We start from the raw sequence: 23,895 nt of genomic DNA, 5'->3' as shown, positions 1-23,895 counted from the left end.
AAAACAATAAGAACAATCGTTAAAACAGGGGCAACTCCTTCCCAGACCAGCTGGACATCCATTGTGACCAAAAATAACTTATCGAGAACGCTTGTGGAACAAATTAAAACGTGGATCTATTTTTAGTAAATAGGTGTTGTCACCCAGATGGCAACAATTCAAATGAGGAGGCAGTGGGTTTTGCCTCTGGTCACTCACAGTGTTGTTTGCCTTATTCAGTGTTCTGTCTCTGTAGATCTATGCATTCCATACTTGGAAATATGATCCCCAACATGTTTACTTGCCGTTCTTACAGTTTTCTGACAGTGTTTTTCTGTGCCTCAGTAGTATTGTGCCAAACCAGCAGATGATACAGAAGGACACTTTCAATAAAAGCACCATAAAACATATGGAGCATTTTGTTGTGGACATTAAAAGATAGCCGGGCGACAGTGGCTCAGGAGGTAGAGCAGTCATCTGGTAATCCGGAGGTTCCTGGTTCGATTCCTGCTCCTCCCGGGCAGCGTGTCGAAGTGTCTCTGAGCAGACACTTAACCCCTAATTGCTCCCGATGTGCAGGTTCGCACTTTGCATGGTTGCCCCCGCCATCGGTGTGTGAATGTATGAGTGAATGGGTAAAAATGTAAGGAACAAATTGTAAAGCACTTTGAATAAAAGCGCTATATAAATGCAGCCATTTACCATTTAGATAGCAATTTATTTTAAAAAGGTGATTACTTTGTTGTGTCTTAGTGTTTATGAGTCAGTCCACAGGTCCCATTTAAGCTTACTTTATATGGTTGAGGACAATGCCAAGGTACTTGTAATCTGTTACTGTATTGGCTCCTCATTGATAAACAGTGGTGGAAAGTAAGTATTTTTAAGTGCTGTGCTTAAGTATAATTTTGAGGTACTTTACATGAGTATTTACATTTGAGGGAACTTTGTACTTTCATTCCACTACATTTCAAAGAAAATATTGTACTTTTTACTCCACTACATTTATCTGAACCCTACTTGTTACTTTTGCATAGAAAACATGGCAATAATTTCAAATTTGAAGCCTCCCAACTTCAGAGTTGTTGAACGTAATCAGAGCAGCATAACTGAACCACATACCACTTTAACCTTTAGAGTCAACGGTTCGAGGATTGAATGCTCTGACGCGCTGGAATACACAAACATCATGTAGAACTCATACTTTGACTTTTGATCCTTAAGTACATTCAATATCAAATATTTGTCTACTTTTACTCAAGTAGGATTTTGAATGGACAACTTTTACTTTTACCAGAGTACTATTTTATCTGGGTATTTCTACTTTTACTTAAGTAAAGGAACTGTGTCCTTCTTTCACCACTGTTGATAGGTAGGGTGCAAAGATTGCAGCTTTCTAAAATCAATGGACATTTCCTTTGCCATTAGAGGTGTTTAGGAGAAGGTTTGACTTATCACACCAATTTAGGAAGTAACACTGTCCGCTGCTGCTCCTCCTCATCATATAGGAGGCTCACCAAGGCTGTGTACTTAATAAAGTGCCTATTAGGGAAAGTGTTAGTGCAAGAGCTGGTGTATAAAATAAACTATAACACGATGATAAAAACACATCCCTGGGGGGAGCCTGTGCAAGAGAGTGATCTGCTGGATTATACAGCTAAGAAAATCCATGAAATCAAGTCAGCTTCAAGTGGAAATTGTGTAGCCTGCTAAAATACTGGGTTGAACAGTGTTAAAAGTGGACGAAAAGTCCACAAACAAAATCATAGCATGTGTGTTTGGTTTCTCAAGGTGAGTGTGCAATGGAGTCAGAATTGCATCTTCTACCCCTCAAATTCCAAGGGGTCTGTGAGGTGCTGTGTCTGTGATACAATGTACCTCTTCACGAGACACTCGGAGCACTTCATCACCAGTGATGTTAAAGGGGACATGTCTTGCTATTCCTTTCACTATTTGGGCAACTTTACACAATTCCTGTAAGTCTATGGATCTGTAAAGTTTTTTTCCAAAACATTTATTGTTTTGTATTTCTAATCAAGTACTCTAAAGCAGCATGTTTCCACTTCAAGATTTCAAGCTGTTTTGGGCTGGGCTCTGCCCATAAGCGCTTTGAGTGACAGTCAAACAGAGGCAGACAGAGGCAGACAGGCAGACAGAGAGATATAGAGAGATTGAGGGTGATACTAATTAATTTCGCCCAGGTGGTGAGAGCAGGCAACTGCACCTCCTCATCCATCACCCTCAACATAGGGGCCCCACAGGGCTGTGTTCTGAGTCCCCTCCTCTACTCCCTGTACACACATGACTGTGTGGCTCAGCGGAGCAACAACACAATCATCAAATTTGCTGACGACACAGTAGTGGTGGGCCTGATCTCTGCAAACGAAGAGAGGGCCTACCTGGAAGAGGTCAAGGTCCTGGCGGGATGGTGCCAGGAGAACAGACTCTCCCTGAACGTCAGCAAAACAAAGGAGATGATTGTGGACTTTAGGAGGTCGGGGGTCAGGGACTACAGCCCCCTCAGCATCGACGGGGCACCGGTTGAGAGAGTGAACAGTTTTAAGTACCTCGGAGTAGGGCTGGGCGATATGGAAAAAAATCATATCGCGATAACGATATGATAATGTTATCATATTTCTCGATATCAATAATTATCTAAATTGTTATAAGTATAAAAAAAAAAACAGATGTATGTTTATTTTGCAGCAATTTTTTGTCATTGCCGCCATCTTTAGTGTTACATCCCCTCACACTCCAGTTCTCAGGCTGCAGCTGGTTTAAAAGCTAAAGTAAACCGGCTTCTCTGCTGGCTGTGGCTCCAGGGGAGTTGAACAGTTCTGGCTCTGCTAGTTTATTTTCGATCTTTTGGTGCTTTTTTGGTGGACAAACCACCGCACCGTGACTCGTGACTGGAGTCTAGTTCTGCTAGCACACATAGCCTACTGTGTACAGACGGTTTCAAACTGTATTTTAAATTAGAAAGCAAACAAAATAAATGGACAAGAGAAAAATAAATCTCAATTTGGTCAGTATTGTCATTTGGACAAGCAAAGCCATTACTTTAAGTTGCAAGCAAGAAAGACAAGTCTGTCCACTGTTTTAAAACTGCCCTGTTGCAGGTCACAAAAAAAAAAAAAAAATCGCGATATTTATCGTTATATCGCCCAGCCCTACCTCGGAGCCCACATATCCGAGGACTTGACATGGACCACACACATTGACAGTGTTGTGAAGAAGGCACGACAACGCCTCTACTTCCTCAGGCGCCTAAGGAAGTTCCAAGTCAGTCAGAAGATCCTTAAGAACTTCTACTCATGTACAATAGAGAGCATCCTGACTGGCAACATCACCTCCTGGTTTGGGAATAGCACCGCACAAGACCGAAGCAGACTACAAAGAGTGACACGTTCAGCGGAACGCACAATTGGAGGGGGGCTTCCCACCCTCCAGAACATTTACAACAAGCGGTGCAGGGGTAAGGCTAAGAGAGTCATCAAGGACTCCAGCCACCCGAACAACTGCCTCTTTGAACTGCTGCGGTCAGGCAAGCGATACCGGAGTCTCAAGGCGAGCACAGAAAGACTCAGAAGAAGCTTCTATCCCCAGGCCATCAGGCTGCTCAACGAACAATAAACACTATGCAACAACCATCAAATGCACACAGCACACACATCCACACGCACACACTCACTTTAAACAAACAACACACTGCAGCACCCACTCTCCACACTTTAGATCACCTAAACACACTTTATATTTAATGGTAAATGATTTGCACTACAACTCGTACACCTTACTGTAAATTGTACCTAAATTGTACCTCATCCCATTTCTGCTTTGCAATAGTATTGTATATTAGTACATTGCATAGTATATTGTATATTGTATGGTAACTCAGTTACTTCTATTCTGCATCGAACATTATACATATGTCTATACTGAACACTGTGACCTCTATTTTTACTTCTTTTTACATGCTACTTTATTTTATTTCATACTTATCTTGTCTAGCACAGTCTCTGGAGCGTAACACTACAGTAAGAAGCATTTTGTATAAAAGTATTCTGTACTTCTGTATGACAACTATTAAAGAAACTTGAAACTTGAGGGGGCATAATCCCACGGGACAATGCATTGGTAACTTGTTTCAAATGACAATATATACCCCTGTGAATATTATTGCACGGATCGGAATACGGGCACGTGCATGGGAGTCAAAGATATTTTGACAGTGATATGCGAGTGGAGAAGCTCCATCCCCGCGCCCGGTCGGGAGGTTGTGTGTGTAAATGCGCGTCTGTTTTTCCCGAGAGAGAGAAGCTCCTGCTCCGTGTGTGTCTGTCTCTCTCTCTCTCTCTCTCTCTCTCTCTCTCTCTCTCTCTCTCTCTCTCTCTCTCTCTCTCTCTCTCTCTCTCCCTTTCTATCTCTCTCGCTCGTTCTCTGCTGTCGGCACCCGCTTGAGGAAGTGTCGGTATTTCCACTCGCTCTGTTGTTGAGTGAATGGTTGCGCTACAGCCATAGAGGGGGCATTACTGCAGATCAGCCCTGTGCTACGTAGGATAGCGAGTCAAATCAGAATAGCTTAACACATTAACTGCCACGCAGTTTGCCCGTCTCATACCACTCTCTGCCACCACTCTAAGCCTATGGAGATGTTCACCTTCTTTGCAAGGCTATAACTTTTTAAATTGTATTGCTAAATTGACATTACTATGGCCCATTCAACATCGATTATCTATCATTCAGGATGTAGGAACGTTATACTTTTTCATTCATAGATTCATACGGAAATACCGTCTAGAATATAAATATGTTTTTATCGTTTTCTGCAGTAATTCCTAGAACGTGAGTTATAGGCATAAACGCATATATAGATTATCAACTGCCCTTTGTTGCCGATACACGCTATATTAAAAATTTCAACTGTACATGATCCTAAACGTTATGACTCATCATGCGCGGATGAACGGGGGGGGGGGGTCGTTTATAATTCCGTGATCGTCAGTAAATGCTTTATGTAGTATGGGTGATATATTGATCAGAGCAGTTTGCATTAATAATAATAAACAATCACTCTGGAAGTAACGTTACTGTCCTCTTACCGTTCGCCGATGAGACTGGAGGAAAAATATCCCACTTATTTGACGGCGATCTACTAGATCCATTTCCGGTTTGTATGGCGAAATAAACGGCCAAATCATATCGATTATTGAGTTATGGCAGCAATCCATATACACGGATGTGTGTCTAGAGTCCCGCAACAATATGTGACTGCCGGACGCATTTCCCAGATGCAAGGAGATCGACTCGATCCATTTCCGGTTTGGTAACTCGCCCGATCATCCACCAGGCGGCGGTATTGAAGCGTTGCACTGTTGTGCAGGCTCCCACTGTATCAGACCAGGCTCGGTGAGGGAATTATGAATACCATGGCGAAAAAATTAAATATGATCTCAATAACGTCGTATGCCGTGGATTGGCGGAATTCGCATGACCTTGAAACACGTCGTAAGCCGTTTCCGGCGGTGGATGTGTTAATTCACTGGGGGAGGATATTGTCTCAACTGAATTGGAGCAATCCGCCAAAATGAGAATTAGAGACACAGACCCCATTGATACAAACCCCCATTGCTAGGAAACAATGCTAAACACTGGAAAAGGCCATTTATTTATTGGTCGAAAGTTGTCGGGCACCTATGTGACTGGGAATTTTTGGCACGGGTACAATTGTGGATGTGTTTTCCATAGGGTAGGGACTTTGTGAAGATTACAAAGAAGACCTAAACTGCCAGCTGTTCAGCACAGGGCTTGAAAACACTTTCACAATATTGGGATGTGGAATCACAAAAGCGGCAAGCTGGAAACATAACGGGAAGTGGATGTACCTTTGGATGATTTATAGTTTATAGTTGTTTCTTTGCATCTCCAGAGATCCTATTGTGGTTCTGTGTGTTCCATCTGGCTCATTGCCCATGGGAATGACTGCCCACAGACGAAAGAACATGGGGAAGAAATGTAAGATTCTCTGTGATTAGGATGAAGTGCTCTTGATCATAAGCACATAGTTTGGGATGTTCAATGCCTGTCCATTGTCAATAACATCATGGGGAAAACTATTATCAGTGATGTGATGCTTAGATGGAGGAAACCAGTATGATTTATTCACCATAACAATTTGTATGTGAGTATACGTGATTTGTCTCCTATGTGTTTTGGTGATGGTACTTGCTGCCACAGAGAACCATACTGTGTGTGTGCGTGTGTGCTCGCATGCTGGGCTGTGTTTGCCCTATCTCTTACTTTTAAGAGCTTGAGCATATAGCTCACTTCAATTCCAACAAAGGCCTTATTGCAGATTCAACAGGCTCCAACTAGAGACTCTCAGGGCACACAGCCTGTCCTTTTTACTGGATTTAGGATTTAAACCATTATTAGCTATATCCCACCAAAAGCAAATACTTGCACGATTGAATTACTAGAGCAAACACAACTGATGCCGGGGGGAATATTCTGAATCTCGCAACTGTTACAGTCTGGCACACCTCCAGTACATATTCGGAACGTTTTGTAGATATTTGTTCAAGATACAGTACATGATTGGACTGTTTGTATGCGAGTCCAAGGTAAAGGAAAACGTTTTCTATGTGGCCAAAGCCACCTCAGAAACATTGGCAGCGGAAGGTGCTATGGTAGAGCTAAACGTCACAATGACACACAGCTCTACCCTCACTCAATTTGAAGAACTACAATGGGTGGGTCTTTTTGATTTCCTGGTACCTCACTTGTCTTTTTTAAGCTTGGCTTCCCACTCTCTCTCGCCAGGTAACAGACTAACCAGAAGTAAATGCTCAGCACCTCTCCTCCATGTGTGTGTTTGTTTAGTAGGAGTGTCAACCATTGGTTGGCATTGTCTGATGTCCACACTTTTTTGCCTCAGTGAAGATCTTTGGTAAAGTAAGAAGTTGGAGCATGCGCAGTAGTTAAGGCCGATATCTCTGGCCTGGCGATATGGACGCAGCTGGAGAGACAAATAAAGAGAGACCCAGAGTGGAATTTCCCTTTTCTAATACAGGATTAACAATTGAAAGGTTATTTGAACAATTCAGATGTTTCTTTACACTGACGTTCCTGGTTAAACATGGGTTATTGACACAGATCTATCCTGTATTGGAGGGCCAATAACCAAAGTATACACAACAATTATACTGAACCCGGTCTGCAAATGTATTTCCTTAACAGAATTAAACCCATGCACAGCTTTGTACAGGCTATAACTCTAGGAACACTGCAACATTATGGGAAATGTGTTTAATGTCTTGTCCTGAGTCAGACATAGATACCAATTTCCCCCTGTCAGGGCTCTACAGTGCGACCAAATTGCTCGCATATGCCCCTAAAAATATGTGTGTGCGAACCGTAAAAATCAATTACGCGCACGCTGTGCGAGTACAGATTACAGCCTCTCTCGTCTTTTTTTTCCTCCGCTGCGAGAATCGTTAAAAAACTACAAGTCCCACATTGCACTCAAGCCAACGGTCCAATCACAGTAGAGTGACGTGACTGGGTTCATGAGAAAGAAAGCAAATGACCAATCGGAAGCTCTCATTTGGCTTGTTTACTTCCTGAAATGCCACCATTGCGATATGCGAGAGTTTCCCGAGACATGTAACTTCTAGTCTTACCAATAGCAATATATTTTAGAACACCTAGATTTAGCGATAGCAATAGTAATATAACGTTAATGCAACAAAACGAATGCCTTGCTTTGTTAATCATAACGTTGATGCAGTAGCGTATGCCGTTGTGTTGACTAACGGACATGATAACAACATAACAGTGTACACATTCAAATTGCGATAATCGATTCTAACATTTTCAAATCGATGCAGTTGAATTTTCCCCTTAGGATCGATGCATTGTTACACCCCTACACCAAAGTAACTGCCGGCCCACTGTGTATGTGTGTACAACTAACTTGGCTAGCGTTATGAACAGCAGAGGTGGGCAATAGGGTCCAGCTGCAGCGCCGGACGGCCGGAGTGCAAGCGGTGTGACGTAATTGGCAGACTCGACTGTCAATCAATGGTCTACCTGACACGCAAACTCATAAACAATGTTTCTGTACTGGAGGTGTACAGTATTTCAATAGGCAACCCTGAAAGGATTATTTCTCTAGAAGAGCAACACAGCCAAAACATAGGCATTGTATGCATAAAAGGGGCAAAAGCTAAAGTTAAGTGACTGTTACTTTTGTAGCAGTAGTTTGATTTGATAGTTTATTTGATAGGGACAGCACATGTTAATGAACATCAAGTACAAAATACAAAATGTAAACATGCAGCGTTGTAGCAAGAGCTAATTTACACACATGCATGCACAGTACAAATATACATTTATTTTTGAAAAAAAAAACTCTTTTACTTGAAATATTTTCACTGTGCTCCTAAATATTTTTGGGTGCTCCTAAATTTCTTTGTGTGCTCCTAACTTTTTTGCACCTGTGCCCCTAGTGAAAAAGGTTAGCGTAGAGCCCTGCCTGTGTGTTCAGTAGAAAGCTATCCAGCTGCAAGCTACGCTAGTTTAGCACAAATTAATGAAAGCGGATACGGACCAGCTAGCCTAGCCTGAGGTGAAAAGGGGTCGGCGTCAGACAACGTCAGTCAATGGTTGCCACTCCGACCAAACACACACAAGGAGGGGAGGGGTTGAACATTTACTGCGGGTTACTCCGTTACCTGGAGAGAGAAATTAGAAGCTGATAGAGAGACGGTAGAGGTATCAGGGAGTTTGTATCACCCACCCATTGTAGTTCTTCGAAAGTGAGTAAGGATAGAGCTAAGCACCATTAGGACATATAGCTTAGAGCCTCACACTGCACATGTTTCTGAGCAGAGATGGATTTTTCACAGCCACTTAGAGAGAATGCCTCAATCTGAGACGTGAGTTTAATGTTGCGTTCTGGTGGAATTTCCCTTTAACTCACTTTAACTAATTGTAAAAGCGTAATCGTAATGAAGTATGTATTGGTTATACACCAATAAGAGTTCTACCTCTGTTTAAAACTGTCATGTTAAACCAATCAGAGTAATTGGATGCTCTCTATGGTGATTGATTGAGACAGTCAGGGAACCTGCCTGTTTAGGTAAGGGAGGTCAGTGTTAAATTAGGAACAGCAGGAAACACATCTGTACTGTACAAAGGAAGGGAATTAAATGTACAATTGAAGTTAAAGCTAAGCTGACTTGTAGGTATTGATATTAAGAATCCGCATCTGAGGATGCAACAGAAATACACGTTTCTTTCACCAAAGTTTACTTTCCTTAGTTGGAGAGAGTGTCTAAAACTACTTTCACACTGTCATAATGTTAAATGACATGGCAGATTTAGTTTGTTACCGAACTCTCAGAGACTGCGGGCTCCTGATAAACTATTGTATTTTAAATGGCATAATGGAACCAGCCATGTATCCTCATCTTTCATAAATATTCAGCGCATTAGCATTCATCACGCCTGCAAGAATTTGGGTGGTTTGTATACATTCTGACATTTTCAATTTGCTTTATCATTAGTAGTTTATTGAGTTCATTGAACCGTAAACACAGAACTGCCATATTGCTTAATGTGAAGAATACATTTCTCTGAGAAGTCCAGCCTTGTATAGGGGGATATATTTCCTAGTAAATTACGTTTGGGTGTTTTTAAAAAGCAGCATACATGATTACCTCCCTTGTATGGATTTCATCTCTATATAAATGCGGGGAGATGATTCGGGTCCATTCGTGGGCATTAGCTGTCGAGACACTTGTGTTCCACTGGACAGTACAGCTCACATCATCCTGTCATGCTTGATTCAGAGAGAGGTCCATACCATTTCCCCCGAAGTACTCACGGTTAATCTCAATTCCCCACTGCCACCTTTAGACTGACAATCACTCAGTGATCCGTGTGAGGGGGTGGGGGGGGGGGTCTATTATGCTGACTCAGGGTATTATATTATATTATTTGTATTAGTCATTCGTGAACATTGTAATTGCGAATAAGAGATTGACAATCAGAGTCAGGGCGAGGGGTTAAGGTTACAGTCATCCTGTAGATTCCACACAGATTTCACAGCACTGTGACAGAAAATATATAAAAGCCACCAGTATGTGATTGCTTGCTTCTCACCCAGATGATTGTAAATGGACGAATTTACATTTATTTGTGGAATTGCATTATTGATCTTTGCGAGTACTAGCAGTCCTGACCCCTTGAATCTTTTCCCGGTCTGAAGCACTGTCACTATAGGGATGGGTACCGTTCACATTTGAACCGATACCCAGTGTTTCCCACAGGATTTTCAGAGACTGTGGGGGGTGAACCTCTGACCCTCTATGGGGGTCCGGTGGCGTGCCCCCCCGGAATTCTTTTTTTGGACATTTTAAAGTTAAATGCATCAATCTGGTGCACTTTGAGATCAAAATAAAGAGGCTAGATCTATGATGAGCTTTGTGGTCAAAACACAAAATCGGCTAAACTAGTGCTTCCCAATCCTCTCCTCGAAGCACCCCAGCCGTTCAATGTATTTGTTAAATTCCACCACCAGCACACCTGATTCAACTTAACTAGCACTTTATTAATTGAATCAGATGTGGTGGAATTTAACAAATGCATGGAACGGCTGGGGTGCCTCGAGGAGAGGTTTGGGAACCACTGGACTATAACATACATTTGAGCCATCAAAGAAATGAAGCAAAAGTGGTTACCTGTGTTGAACTGGTTTATTTTTTCGAAAATACAAACATATAGTGGATTACTATTATGACTACTACCACTGCCAATACTACTGATACATCCCTATTGGCAAACTTTATATTTAAAAAAAATAGTAAAAAAAATATATATATATATTTGTATTAAAAAAAATTGGTTCATTATACAATGGGCCACCACAGTCTAGGTAATTAATGGGAAACCCTGGAATCGATACCGGTACCCAGCTTTTAAAATGTTGTTATATAGAGATAGTCATTGGTTTTTGTCAGAACATCAACAGCAGAATCAGGTTCACAACTGTGACGACAATGAGAAGGGTTCATAATGGGAGACCATTTACCTGTTTAAAGTCTTATTGCTTAGCCACATGTAAACACATCAGTAACCTACATGCATTTGCCTTGTTTACACGCATGCAAAATACTAATAAAAATTGAGAACTGATGAAACAAAATTATTTGTATGTCCCTGTTTACCTCTAGAATTAGTTTATTAGTTAATCCACTGACTCTCCTCATCCAAGGGGACTCTTGAATAAAAGTTCAATATAACAATTACTTTTACCAAACCTAAAAGTTGGGTTAGGAACCCTGGGAGTTAGGCCTGGGCCCTATTCCCCGTACCTGGTTCAACTAAGTCGATCAAAAGTCCCATTATCCAGATTCAATTAACCCGATGTTTGAATCCGTGCTTTCCCTGTTCCTCGAACGCTGATTCTGTCTCGTTAATTCGAACCAGACTTGATACTCAGGATAATTGCGCATGGGCGCCTCACCTGAAAAGACAGCAGGTGTCGATCGCAGAAATCCTGATTTTCTAACGGCATTGATTGAAAACTTTATTAACAGATTGCAGAATGGGTACAATACAGTATGGCTCAATAGCCTCGCCGACAAGTTAAATGCATAATCTATAGGCTAATGTTAAGTCCCTCATTACCACAATCAATCAGATTATATTTCTTTAAATGTGCCTGCTTGGCAGTATAGCTTAACACTTTAACTGCCACACACAATGTAACTGAGGGGTACAATTCCCTGACTGTATTGAGAGTATGGTATATTAAACCACTACTTAGTTATGTACTTTAATTACTGGCCATACAGTACATGAATATATATGGTGAACACCCACACAAGAACACGGCATTGACACATAAAGTACTATTTAGAGGGTATTTATTATTATCAAAGCAACGTTGGGTTACAGATTGAGAATTATGCTTGCGCTTGTATGGCGAAGAACACACGTAAAGTAAGTCAAGAGCGTAAGTCAATGAGAATAGTATGAATACTAAGATGGGTCTAAACTGACGCCACCTGTGGTATAGCAATTACATAGGGCACACTAGTACCAGCTGGAGACACTGGGGGGTTCCCTCCGGGTGTAAGGCCGGCAGGGGTAGAGGAATGTTCGGGTACAAAGTCTGGGTCAACGAGGAATAAAGAGGCTCCAGCTACGGGAGTCGGTACATGTACTCCCTTGATCGGCAGACAAAGCAGCAGTTGTAATCCAAGTATGCTCGACAGCATGGAAGACAGCTAGCCAGCCTCTTCCTAGAGGCGGGCTCGAGTGATGATCCTCACGGGGGGTAAATCCCAAACGATAGTGGAATCCACGGTACTCTCCTCCAGCGGTAACGGTCCCAAAAGCAATATAATCCAACCAGAAATGGTTCTGCAATCGCCGGTGTAGATTCTCCTGTGCACTATACTTCACATTAAACTAGGTTGAACTTGACGTTACTTCACTAAACTCTGACACTTTTACTATCCTATTCGCACATGTTCTAAGTGCTCTATTTAGACGCAAGGTTGCTCACTTCACTTGCACGTTGACTCGTGGTGAAGGTCTTAAGGTTTGAACTGAACTACTTGATGAACTACTGCTGTTTACACCTGCGCCGTATTTATACGTAAGTGATAATCTAGTCCCAACCTGGTCACTTCGGTCCTGAATCACTACACTGCCAAAGGCATGTTGTAACATGCCCCAAACTCGCCCACCGCACCTGTCTGAGTACGAGACTGCCTGGAGCCTGGGGGGGGGTGTCCAATAGGAGAGCGCATATTACTCTGGTTTGTACGCAGGTAAAGGGATATTCCGTGTATATATACAAATAATATACAGGGGATATCAAACGATATACAAATATTATACAAGGGATATCAAACAATAAATATATATATTCGGTTTAATCTGACCCTTTGTAACAGCCGCCTCCTAATTAGTCCGCACCTAATTAGATAAAGCAAAGACAGATTAATAGTCCTGTCAACTACTCAATGTCTGTTGTGGGGAGTAGGGCAATCTACAAAGTCAGTGGGTCATGATCATCATCAAGGGAGTCAGGGAGCCTTGGCAACTCTATCAGCCTCGCCACGGGTCGGGTGTGGCGGTGAGGCAGGTCGGCCCTCCTGGGTATACTGGGCTGTGCTTGGCTGTGTCTCCACATCCTCCGTCTGTTCCTCTTGTTTGGTCTGTACCCCGTCTGAGGAGGGGCCGGTTCCGGCCGCCCCATCAAGGAGTCGCTTGGGGTGCTGGGTTCGAGGTCAGCTACGTCGCTTGGAGCGCAGCTGAGGGGGGTGGAGTTCGGAACTCCCTCTTCTTGTGCCCACGGTTCTCTCGCAGGCCTCTCGTCTAATGTCAATAGCCTCTCAACGGGCTGTACGGGAGAGTGACCTGTGTCGCTCACCTTTGTGTGCAGGCAGCGTGTAGACGTGGGTTGACTGTCAAGTCCGTAGAGGGGGCCCTGGAGCGTCCACCCCAGTCGGGTCTGAACCGCGACTGGGCATCCTTTGGGTCCGATGTGGGCCGCCTCAATTGGGAGAATGAGGTCCGCGTGGTCGGAGCCTATGAGCAGGGTCGGTGTGGCGCCGTCGATGAGCGGTATAGGTAGTTGACGTAGGTGCACGTACTTCGCCATCAGCTGTGGGATGGGGTAGGTGTACTGTGACAGGCCTATGTCGTGGCTGGTGAAGACGTTGGTAATGCTATACTGCTTCTCGGGCTGCTCGATCGCTGCTATCTTGAAGGAGACATTTTCACCCTTTATGGTCTTCTGGTCTCTTCTAATGGTACGGATTGTCATTGTTCCTTTGGCACCCCGCAGGCCCAACTGGGCTGCGGCGGAAGCGAGGAGGAGAGACTTTTCAGACCCATCGTCTAGGACGGTGTAAGTGTCCAGGACCTTGTCCTCGTAGCTCAGGAGCACTCTGACCACTTTGATGAGCACTCGGGGGGTCCCGCTATGCTGGTCTATGTGGAGCACTCCTGTTGGTGGGTTGCCTTGGATCTTCTGCTGGTGGGCCCCGCACAGTGATGCGCGGTGAGCGGCGCCCGCCTGGGCCGCCTCACGCCACTGATCAACTTGGACGGGGTTCAGTGTCTTGTATTCGGCGCACTGTGCCAGCCAGTGTCCGCCGTCGCAGTAGGTACAGACGATCTCCCGTTCCTCTCTGGCGGGGGAGTTGTGACTCGACGGTGGTGGCGCCGACTCGGGGTAGTACTGGTGGCACTGTCGGTCCCCGTGTCTGCTGCGACAGTCGGGACACCAGGGGGTGGTTTCAGGCCTGGTCTGTGGTGACACCGCCTCGGCCTGATACATTACCGTGACGGGCCCACTTTGGTTTCCTGGCGGACGTTTGTTGATGTCGTGCAGGACATCCAGGTGGGCGCCGTCGCACTTGCTGCATCTCTTCTTCAAACGGCACTCAGCTGCCATATGGCTGCGCGCGCAGCGTAAGCAGCGGCGGTTGGCCTTGATCCACTGACTCACCTCGTCAGTGGTCAGCTTCTTGAAAGTGTCACATTGATACAGCCGATGTTCCCCTTCACAGTACTGACATTCAATCTTCCACTCCCCTTTGGTCGGGGGGTTGCTGTGGTTCTCGTGCTGCGGCACTGACTCGGCCTGGTGCATAACGGTCACTGACCGGCGGTTATCATTAGCTCTCGTTCCATGGCAGAGTGTTCGCGCTCTTGCGCCTGGAGGCGCTCTCTTTCCGTGGCGGAGTGTTCGCGCTCACTAAGCGTCTTTGCTTGAAGCCGGTCGCGTTCACCCTGAAGTCTGTCTTTTTCGGTGGAGGCTGCCAGTGTGGCGATCAAGGCTTGCGCCAGTATCTGGTCCGCCTGGCTGGGGGATGACACTGACGGAGGTGATCGGCTTCTGACAGAGCCCGTTGGAGATCTGTTCTCCTGGCGCGCCCCGAGGTCCATCTCCTGGGCGCGCTTCTCTTCTCTTGGTTGTGTGTCGGGTTCTGTCCCTGGAGCGCTTTCTTTATCCTGGAGCTCTCCGGGGACTCTCCCGGTGACGTTGTCTGGAGGTATAGTCATGTCATGTCCCACCTGGTCCCCCCCGTGAGCTGAGTCAGTTTGGTCTGAATCCACTGGGGTCTCTACTGGTCGGGTCGCCTGGTCGATAGGATTTGACATGCTTTGACTATCCGCTTTATCCGCATTTAACGTCTGTTTAAAGCTAGGTATTAGACTGACAGCGTATTCCTCCAGATAGGGAGGTGGCTGACGTTTGCGCTGCGGGCGTTCTAGCTTGGGAGAGCCGCTTGGGGAGTGTTCACCGCTGGCCATGGTTAATATCAATATTATATTAGATATTACACTGATACCCTCCGGCTCGAAGGACAAATTGTAACTGAGGGGTACAATTCCCTGACTGTATTGAGAGTATGGTATATTAAACCACTACTTAGTTATGTACTTTAATTACTGGCCATACAGTACATGAATATATATGGTGAACACCCACACAAGAACACAGCATTGACACATAAAGTACTATTTAGAGGGTATTTATTATTATCAAAGCAACGTTAGGTTACAGATTGAGAATTATGCTTGCGCTTGTATGGCGAAGAACACACGTAAAGTAAGTCAAGAGCGTAAGTCAATGAGAATAGTATGAATACTAAGATGGGTCTAAACTGACGCCACCTGTGGTATAGCAATTACATAGGGCACACTAGTACCAGCTGGAGACACTGGGGGGTTCCCTCCGGGTGTAAGGCCGGCAGGGGTAGAGGAATGTTCGGGTACAAAGTCTGGGTCAACGAGGAATAAAGAGGCTCCAGCTACGGGAGTCGGTACATGTACTCCCTTGATCGGCAGACAAAGCAGCAGTTGTAATCCAAGTATGCTCGACAGCATGGAAGACAGCTAGCCAGCCTCTTCCTAGAGGCGGGCTCGAGTGATGATCCTCACGGGGGGTAAATCCCAAACGATAGTGGAATCCACGGTACTCTCCTCCAGCGGTAACGGTCCCAAAAGCAATATAATCCAACCAGAAATGGTTCTGCAATCGCCGGTGTAGATTCTCCTGTGCACTATACTTCACATTAAACTAGGTTGAACTTGACGTTACTTCACTAAACTCTGACACTTTTACTATCCTATTCGCACATGTTCTAAGTGCTCTATTTAGACGCAAGGTTGCTCACTTCACTTGCACGTTGACTCGTGGTGAAGGTCTTAAGGTTTGAACTGAACTACTTGATGAACTACTGCTGTTTACACCTGCGCCGTATTTATACGTAAGTGATAATCTAGTCCCAACCTGGTCACTTCGGTCCTGAATCACTGCACTGCCAAAGGCATGTTGTAACATGCCCCAAACTCGCCCACCGCACCTGTCTGAGTACGAGACTGCCTGGAGCCTGGGGGGGGGGTGTCCAATAGGAGAGCGCATATTACTCTGGTTTGTACGCAGGTAAAGGGATATTCCGTACAAATAATATACAGGGGATATCAAACGATATACAAATATTATACAAGGGATATCAAGCAATAAATATATATATTCGGTTTAATCTGACCCTTTGTAACACACAAGATATCTCGGGTTTATTTTTATGTGGTTGAAAGCCACTCACGAGATTTCTCTGATTTTTTTTTCTTTCTTTTTTTTAGCGATCTGAAATCATATTGCATCACGCGAGCCTACCCGAGTATACACGAGCTCCGCCGGAGATCATATGTGGAAAAAAGCGCCCCCTATCGTCTTTCAGATGACATAAGGGATTTTGGAATGGACTCAATGAAAATGGATGGGGAAAAAAATCCGGTACTCCACACTTTCCAGTCCACTGATCCAGCCGGGGTTACCACAGTTCATTCTGGAGCCTCAGAGCCCCGCTGATCATGGAGTTCTACTGTATCGCGTTGGATCTATACACGTATCGATTTTTTGAATGGTGATCAGGAATTGGAATATACCAGTTGGATACCATCTGATGTCAGGTAAGGACTCTATGTTATCAGTGTTAGGATAATCAGAAAAATTTTGATGAAGTTATAAGCTGTTTTGTGAAATGGGCTCTTTCGGTTTCACTGTAAAAGTCCAAGAGGAAATCAACGCGGCGATTATCCGTGCGAGGCCCGAATGTGCTTGCGTGCACGTATAATATTGATCATCTAGCGTTTATTTGAAAACGATTCATAAAAAGGCAGACGAATATCAACGTTGTGGAATATTCCAGTAAAAGACGATTTTCATAGAATGGTCCAGAATGGGCTGTTTTTTATCTCAAAACGGGTGCTTTTCTAAATGCTCTGAAACGGAAATGACGCGATAAAAAACCAATCTGCCTTGACAGCACTGACTGGAAAATAGTCTTTGATAATGCGATGGGCAGATTAGACACATAGCCATAATTTAAAACATAGATTAGGCGATATTAACGTTAACATTGGCGCCGATGGTGGCATTCAGGGGGTAAAAAGGAAAACCCGGCGTGGCACTCAAAGTGTTAATGGAATGAATAATCGAATGAGATCTTGCTAGCGAAAATAACGAAATAACGATGTCGGAGAGGCTTGGAGGCTATTATACAGTTTCACTATTAATCAGGTTTTAATCTGTTTCGGACATCATCCATACACATGCATTAAATTGATTAACCTTTGGTTTATACCAGTGACACCTCATGTTCATCATCAGATAACAGTGCTTGAACAGATAAATGCATTTTCTCAAATTCATTCGTCAAAACGTCAACGGCTCATTCAATTTCTCAAATCCGTCAAACAGCGCATCTTATCAGACATTTTAATCCCAGTTACAATATCACAATAACGTGTGAGTGACAGTGATACAATTCAACAATCCACAGATTCAGATTACTCGTAATTCATATCCAGAGTTCACGCATGAAGACGCTTCAATTTATGCTTGAATGAAACACAATCCGGCGCTCCGTTAAGCAAATACATCCACAGCGGAGAATATGAAACTAATCAGGGCCAAACGCCCGATTTCATTTATTAAAAATATCCCTGCGGGATTCACATTTGCAATGCGCCGTTATTAAAATAACCAGTGTGTATCGCGACTCCGAGCGCCGTATCCGTATAAATATGACATGCATTATTTAGGACAAAGTAAATCTATAGGCTGAATATGATTTATTATCAGCATTTTAGGTATATTATTTTAATGGGTGGCATCCCCTACTCTCTGGAACTCTCTCCCCCCTGAAATCCGCAATGCCCCAACCCTGGACACCTTCAAATCTGTTCTAAAAACACACCTCTTCACCAAGGCTTTTCCCCATCAGTTAGTTTAGATTAGATTTGGTCCATTATCCCTTACCTTCCCTCATCCCCTTTTTTCCCCCCTATTTCCCTAGCCCTATTTGTTGTCCTGATTGTGAAGCGACCTTGGGTTCTATGCAAGGCGCTATATAAATTTGATCTATTATTATTATTATTATTAGACTGTGAGAATTATTTCAGGAAGCGAGCTGGGATTTCTTTGCGAGGGTGTGGCCATGCAGGTTATCGAGCTAACTGAACTAAACCCAGCTCTGGAGCAGGTTCAAACTTTCTGATATGTTGCCATAGTGATTTAGACAATCGCACGTCGGGGAACGGAAAGGTCTAGCTTAAGTCCTTTTTAAAATGATTGTATCTAACCTTTATTTTACCAGGTAGTCACTTGAGTCCAATGATCTCTTTTTCTAGCAAGACCTGGACAACATGGTAGCATTTAAAAACAAACATACAAGACACAGATAGAGAACATACAAGGCAAAGTAGCACAATGGGATACATTTTAGCTTGAGTCACAAGATTGAATGAATATAAAGTAAAGAGAGATAAACAAATGTCCTGGGTGTCCTCTTGGATCAGTGGTCCCAGTGGTCCACATAACATGTGCCTGTGACACCGTAGGCTCAAGTCCGTCTCATGACATCTGTTGCTCGTCGTACCCTCTCACCTAGGGATGCACCGATATGAAAATTGGCCACCGATACCGATTGTTCAACTAACACAATCGGCCGATACCGATACCGATATTTGTGTCAAAAAATAAGTATTTGAAATATTTTAAATTTTTTTTTATATATATTTTTTTGTAATATATATATATTTTTTAATGAAACTACTGTATATTTGTATGTGTATGTTTGTATTTGTAGGCCTCTTTACTTACTTAAAAAAAGGAAACATCAAGAAATATGTTTATGGTATTAATTCCACCATGCCATGTAGTATCGTCTGGCGGCCTGCAGATGGATACTATTCTCTCAACCAGCGCTCTCAACCAATGCAATAGAACCATTTTGATTGACAGTCGATTCGGCCAATTACGTCACACCGCTAGCACCCACCTCCTGCTGTTCTTACCACCAATCGGCAAGCGTTTATTCATTTTCTACTTCCGGGCATGCCGCCATTGATCTGCTTGCAAGAACCACAACAAGCTAATGCGTTAGCTGTCCGCCGACACAAGATGACCAAACGAGACACAATGATTTTACTGCAACAAATGTTATAATACAACAAAGCCTTTCTATACATTTGTCTGGTTGAAAACTTTATTAACAGATTGCAGAATGGGTAGTTGGGTACGGAATGAGCAATGGAATGGAACTGAGCTATGAACGGAGTAATGCCTTGCTTACTTGCTATCTTCGGGTAAATAATATGCTGATGTTATTGAACGTGTAACACTAACTATATAACGTTAATGCCACAAAACAAATGTTTGTGTCATTTTAACAGCAGATACTTTCTTAAATGCCATCTTCCCGAGAGAGGGGTGTTGACGGGGAGCTGTGATGGGTTCGCTTGGTTGTGTTATTAATAGCATTGAACAGCTAACCGAAAGCTAGCGTTAACTAACGTTAAAGGTTTAGCCATAACGTTACCTTGTGTAAGATTCTGATCAAACTGGCCAGTATCACGTCTTCGTCTGTTTGGCCCTCCATCCAATTCCTCTGCGTTGTGTACTTTTAATGGTCCTGACGTCTCCGATACTGGTAGATAAGATCCTTATCTCCCCCCGTTAGTGCAATCCATAAACCATAATAATTCTCCACTCTCTTAAGAATTCGACACTTCGACACCGTGAGATACCTTATGAGGAAAAGCGTTGTTTTATTGCTATAAACAGAACCTCATAATCAGATGTTATCAAATGTTATCAAATTGTATCGTCCTTGAAGAGTCTATTCTAATGATCTTTCGGTGTGTTCGTCTATCGTCCTTTTGTGATTCAGTCCAATAGTGTTCAGGCCTGTTCGTTAGCCTAACCCTCCTCGCGTTAGCCGAAGCTACTGATGTCGTGGCATTCTTCCTCCCCCCCCCCCCCCCCCCCCCCCCCCCCCCCTCTCTCGTGATGAGAGGAGAGAGAGTCCTCTGTGTGATCTCAGTCCTACTCGCTCTCGGTAAGATTCTAGTCTGAGTCAGATTCTAGTCTGCCTTACACCCGGAAACACCGTTCGACTAATAGATGTTCGTCGTCGCAACGACGGCCCCGCCTTCTGGTTGTCATGCGACGTGTTGTCATGACAACTGCATAACCTTTAACACTAATAAACTCACGTTTCATTAAGATGAACCTCTCTCCCTCCTGCCCTGGGAGACAGTACACTCTAATCTCAGATGTTCTTCCAAGGAATTCATAACAAAACCCTCGCTGACGCGGCCTGTGCCTGTGAAACCACTGGTTCCACCACCGTCAATATCACCGTCTTCCATGCACATTTCAATCACCGTTTTAGCTGTGGTCACCTCCCCCCAATCTATACATCACATACATTGAAAAAGCACCCCAAATCTCTCACTTGGCTAAAGTTGGGGCTATTCATAATCCAGCAATAATGGCTGCAGACCTGCAAGCAAAGTACAGCAAGTTGGCAAAGGAGTATCCAACGTAAATCACATTTTCACCAGTAACGTTAGTCTTCCATCTGCCGGTAGCTCATGCTAGCTAACCTAGCTCATGTTAACGTAGTCACTGAGCGACCACCTCGCGTACACAATTAATGACATGTTGCGGACAGCCATATCGGTGACAATGTTTAGCTTTTAGTGCCAAATGATAAGAGTCTGAAGCGGAGTCTCAAAAGAGAATGTTGAATATTTAGTAGTAACTTTGATGCAGTAGCTTGTGTGTGTGTGTGGGGGACTGGGGGCGGCGCCGTTGTGCAGGACGCAACTGAATTTATCGGCTACTGCCATCGGCACATTCGAGCTTATCGGCCGATAGGCCGATTGCAGTCAACAAGGCACTTATCGGCCGATACCGATACCCGACCGATACATCGGTGCACCCCTAGTAACTTTGATGCAGTAGCTTGTGTGTGTGTGTGGGGGACTGGGGGCGGCGCCGTTGTGCAGGACGCAACTGAATTTATCGGCTACTGCCATCGGCACATTCGAGCTTATCGGCCGATAGGCCAATTGCAGTCAACAAGGCACTTATCGGCCGATACCGATACCCGACCGATACATCGGTGAACCCCTACTCTCACCCTTCCTTCCTGTCCCTCTTAGAACAGTTTCCCGTCTCAGTGTTTCCCCTAGGATTTTTTTCAGGGGGGGTGGTAGCCCCCCAAAACTACTAGTGTTTTTGCGGGGCATGCGTGTCACGGATACGTGGTGTCAACAGTGTCGTCATAGACGTGTGCAGTAAGGTGGTTGTTAGTATCGGTGCATTTGTCTACACTGAGCTGAAATGAAACGATTGCACATAAATTAGGTAAATAAATAAAGGGGACATGCATTATAAATGGCTTTTTTCTAGGGATGCACTGAATATTCGGCCACCGAAAATTATCGGCCGAAAATGGTTAAAAAAGGCACTTTCGGCTTTCGGCCGAAGGGTTTTAGCACCGAAAAAATATCACAGAATGTCAAAGAACAGGGTTACGTTCGTAACATACCTAACGTGTTGTTGTGATGACGTAATCAAAACGCGGCTTCAGTCATTACATGGACAACGTGAGCTCTTCAGTCCTGCGTTCTGCAGCCTGTGATAACTCCTCTTGGGATTCGGAAGTCACGCTGTAAACTCCGCGAGCAATGCGTCCAATAAATGCATCTTTAACATGCTTTATATCCTCGCCATTACTATATGCCCGTCGCGGTTAAAAACCTTTTTAACTAACATTAGCTGCTAACTAAGTTAAGCTATATGCTTCCGTTCCTCTTTCACTCGTCTCTCGTAAGCTACGTCATCCCCCGCTAAGAGTCATGGAAGATGTAGTAAGTACAAAAGTCCTTCCATGTAGGCTAGAACGCCGTGAATTATGACAGTAGTTCAAGTTTCTTTATTAGTTGCGGCTAAGTGGCACAGTGGGCAAGGCGCTCACCACTAATGCAGGAGATGCTGGGTTCAAGCCCAGCTCTCGGCATTGCTACCAGCTTGGCTGGTCGTTCATACTAACACAATTGGCAGTGTTAGGGGTGGGAAGCTGGTGGGTGGGGATCGGACGTTGTGGACAGCGACTCCTACAGGTCGGTTGGTGCGCCTGCGCAGCAGAATCAGGAAGCGACGGGGGCGGCGTGACCCTCCCACGCAGACCCTCGCCGCTGAGAGGTCGCGCTGTGCAGGTGAAAAGATGCAACGGCTGTCTCCTCATGTACCGGAGGGGACACGTGATGCAAGGCTTCGTCCACATTGCAGCCGGCTTGTGGGAGGCATGGCCTAACAACGTTCGAGACAGGGGAGGGTAGATGTTGAAGGCAGAGGTTCTGTGTAGGATTGTTAGTAACTGTCTAACTGGATATATAACTGTTTACACTAGTAACTGTCTAACTGCATATATAACTGTTTCCACTAGAGGGCGCTCTAGGCGGAGACACTCAGGAACACCACCAGGTAGCGAGTATAAATAGAGGTGTCTCCTCCCACTTCTTTCTCTTTCCCCCAGTCTCTCAGTGAGAGAATACCTGTAGTGTTACTGCTCTGCCATGTGAATAATAAACCACGCCAGTTAAGGCTCAAGATAGAAACCATGCCTCTTGACCACATTATTGTCGCCCTATAGCCGAATTCTGTTAACAGGTTATGGGCCCAGATAACGCCGGGGCGAAATAATAAGGGTACTGTAGCAAGCTTAGCTAAAGTATAGGCTAGGTTAGCGCCGGGAGCACCGCGTGGCTAGACGCTAGGCCAACAAGAGCTAAAGCTAAGCCTACCACCAACGAAGAGGATGGAAAACAAGGGAAGGGGCAAATGGCCCTCATTCAATGGAAAAGCAGAGGACTACGAGCTCTGGGAAGAGCACATGCTATGCTGCATGCACGGTGCGGGACTGAAGGAGACGATCCTGGCAGCCCCCACGGGAGAACTGACGGCGGAAGAGCAAGCCCTGGACGACCAGCGTAACGCAGACGCGTACTGTGAGTTAGCGCCGCTGCTCGACGACACCAGCCTGGGGCTGATATTCCGCGACACTAAAGACCGAGGCCCAGAAAGCCTGGAGGTGTTGAGAGAGCATTACATCCGGCGAGGAAGACCCAGAGTCGTGGCCCTCTACATAGCACTAACGGCCCTGCGGAAGGGGCCTACCGAGACTGTGACCAAATACGTCAACAGAGCGGAGCAGATCACGACGCCATTGAGGAGTGCCGGAGAAGCACCAAGCGATGGGCTAATGATGGCGATGATGATGAGAGGACTACCGTAGCTGTACAAACCGTTCACACTCCTGGTAACACACAGTTCAACGGACATGACGTTGGGACAGTTCAAGGCTAAGTTAAGGAACTTCGAGGCCTCAGAAGAGGCGGGAGAGAGGGTGCTAAAGGCCCGAGCGATGCCAAGGGAGAGGACCACGACCACGACAGAACTGGCGTGTTGGTGATGCGGAGAGAAAAGCCATCGGAGAAGCGACTGCACAAAAACTGTCTGGTGTAGCT

The 23,895-nt window shown here is 44.8% G+C and overlaps 1 protein-coding gene across 1 annotated transcript in view; it reads left to right on the top strand.

The window, feature by feature from the left end:
* The window catches only part of ajap1 (adherens junctions associated protein 1), a gene marked incomplete at its 5' end in the record, with an annotated part of 311,479 nt that overhangs the window by 37,025 nt on the left and 250,559 nt on the right, over positions 1-23,895 (top strand). The window lies entirely within an intron of this gene.

Source organism: Notolepis coatsorum, assembly GCF_963971535.1.
Source record: "Notolepis coatsorum genome assembly, chromosome: 17".
Taxonomy (NCBI): Eukaryota; Metazoa; Chordata; class Actinopteri; order Aulopiformes; family Paralepididae; genus Notolepis; species Notolepis coatsorum.
This window is presented reverse-complemented; position numbering and strand designations above follow the sequence as displayed.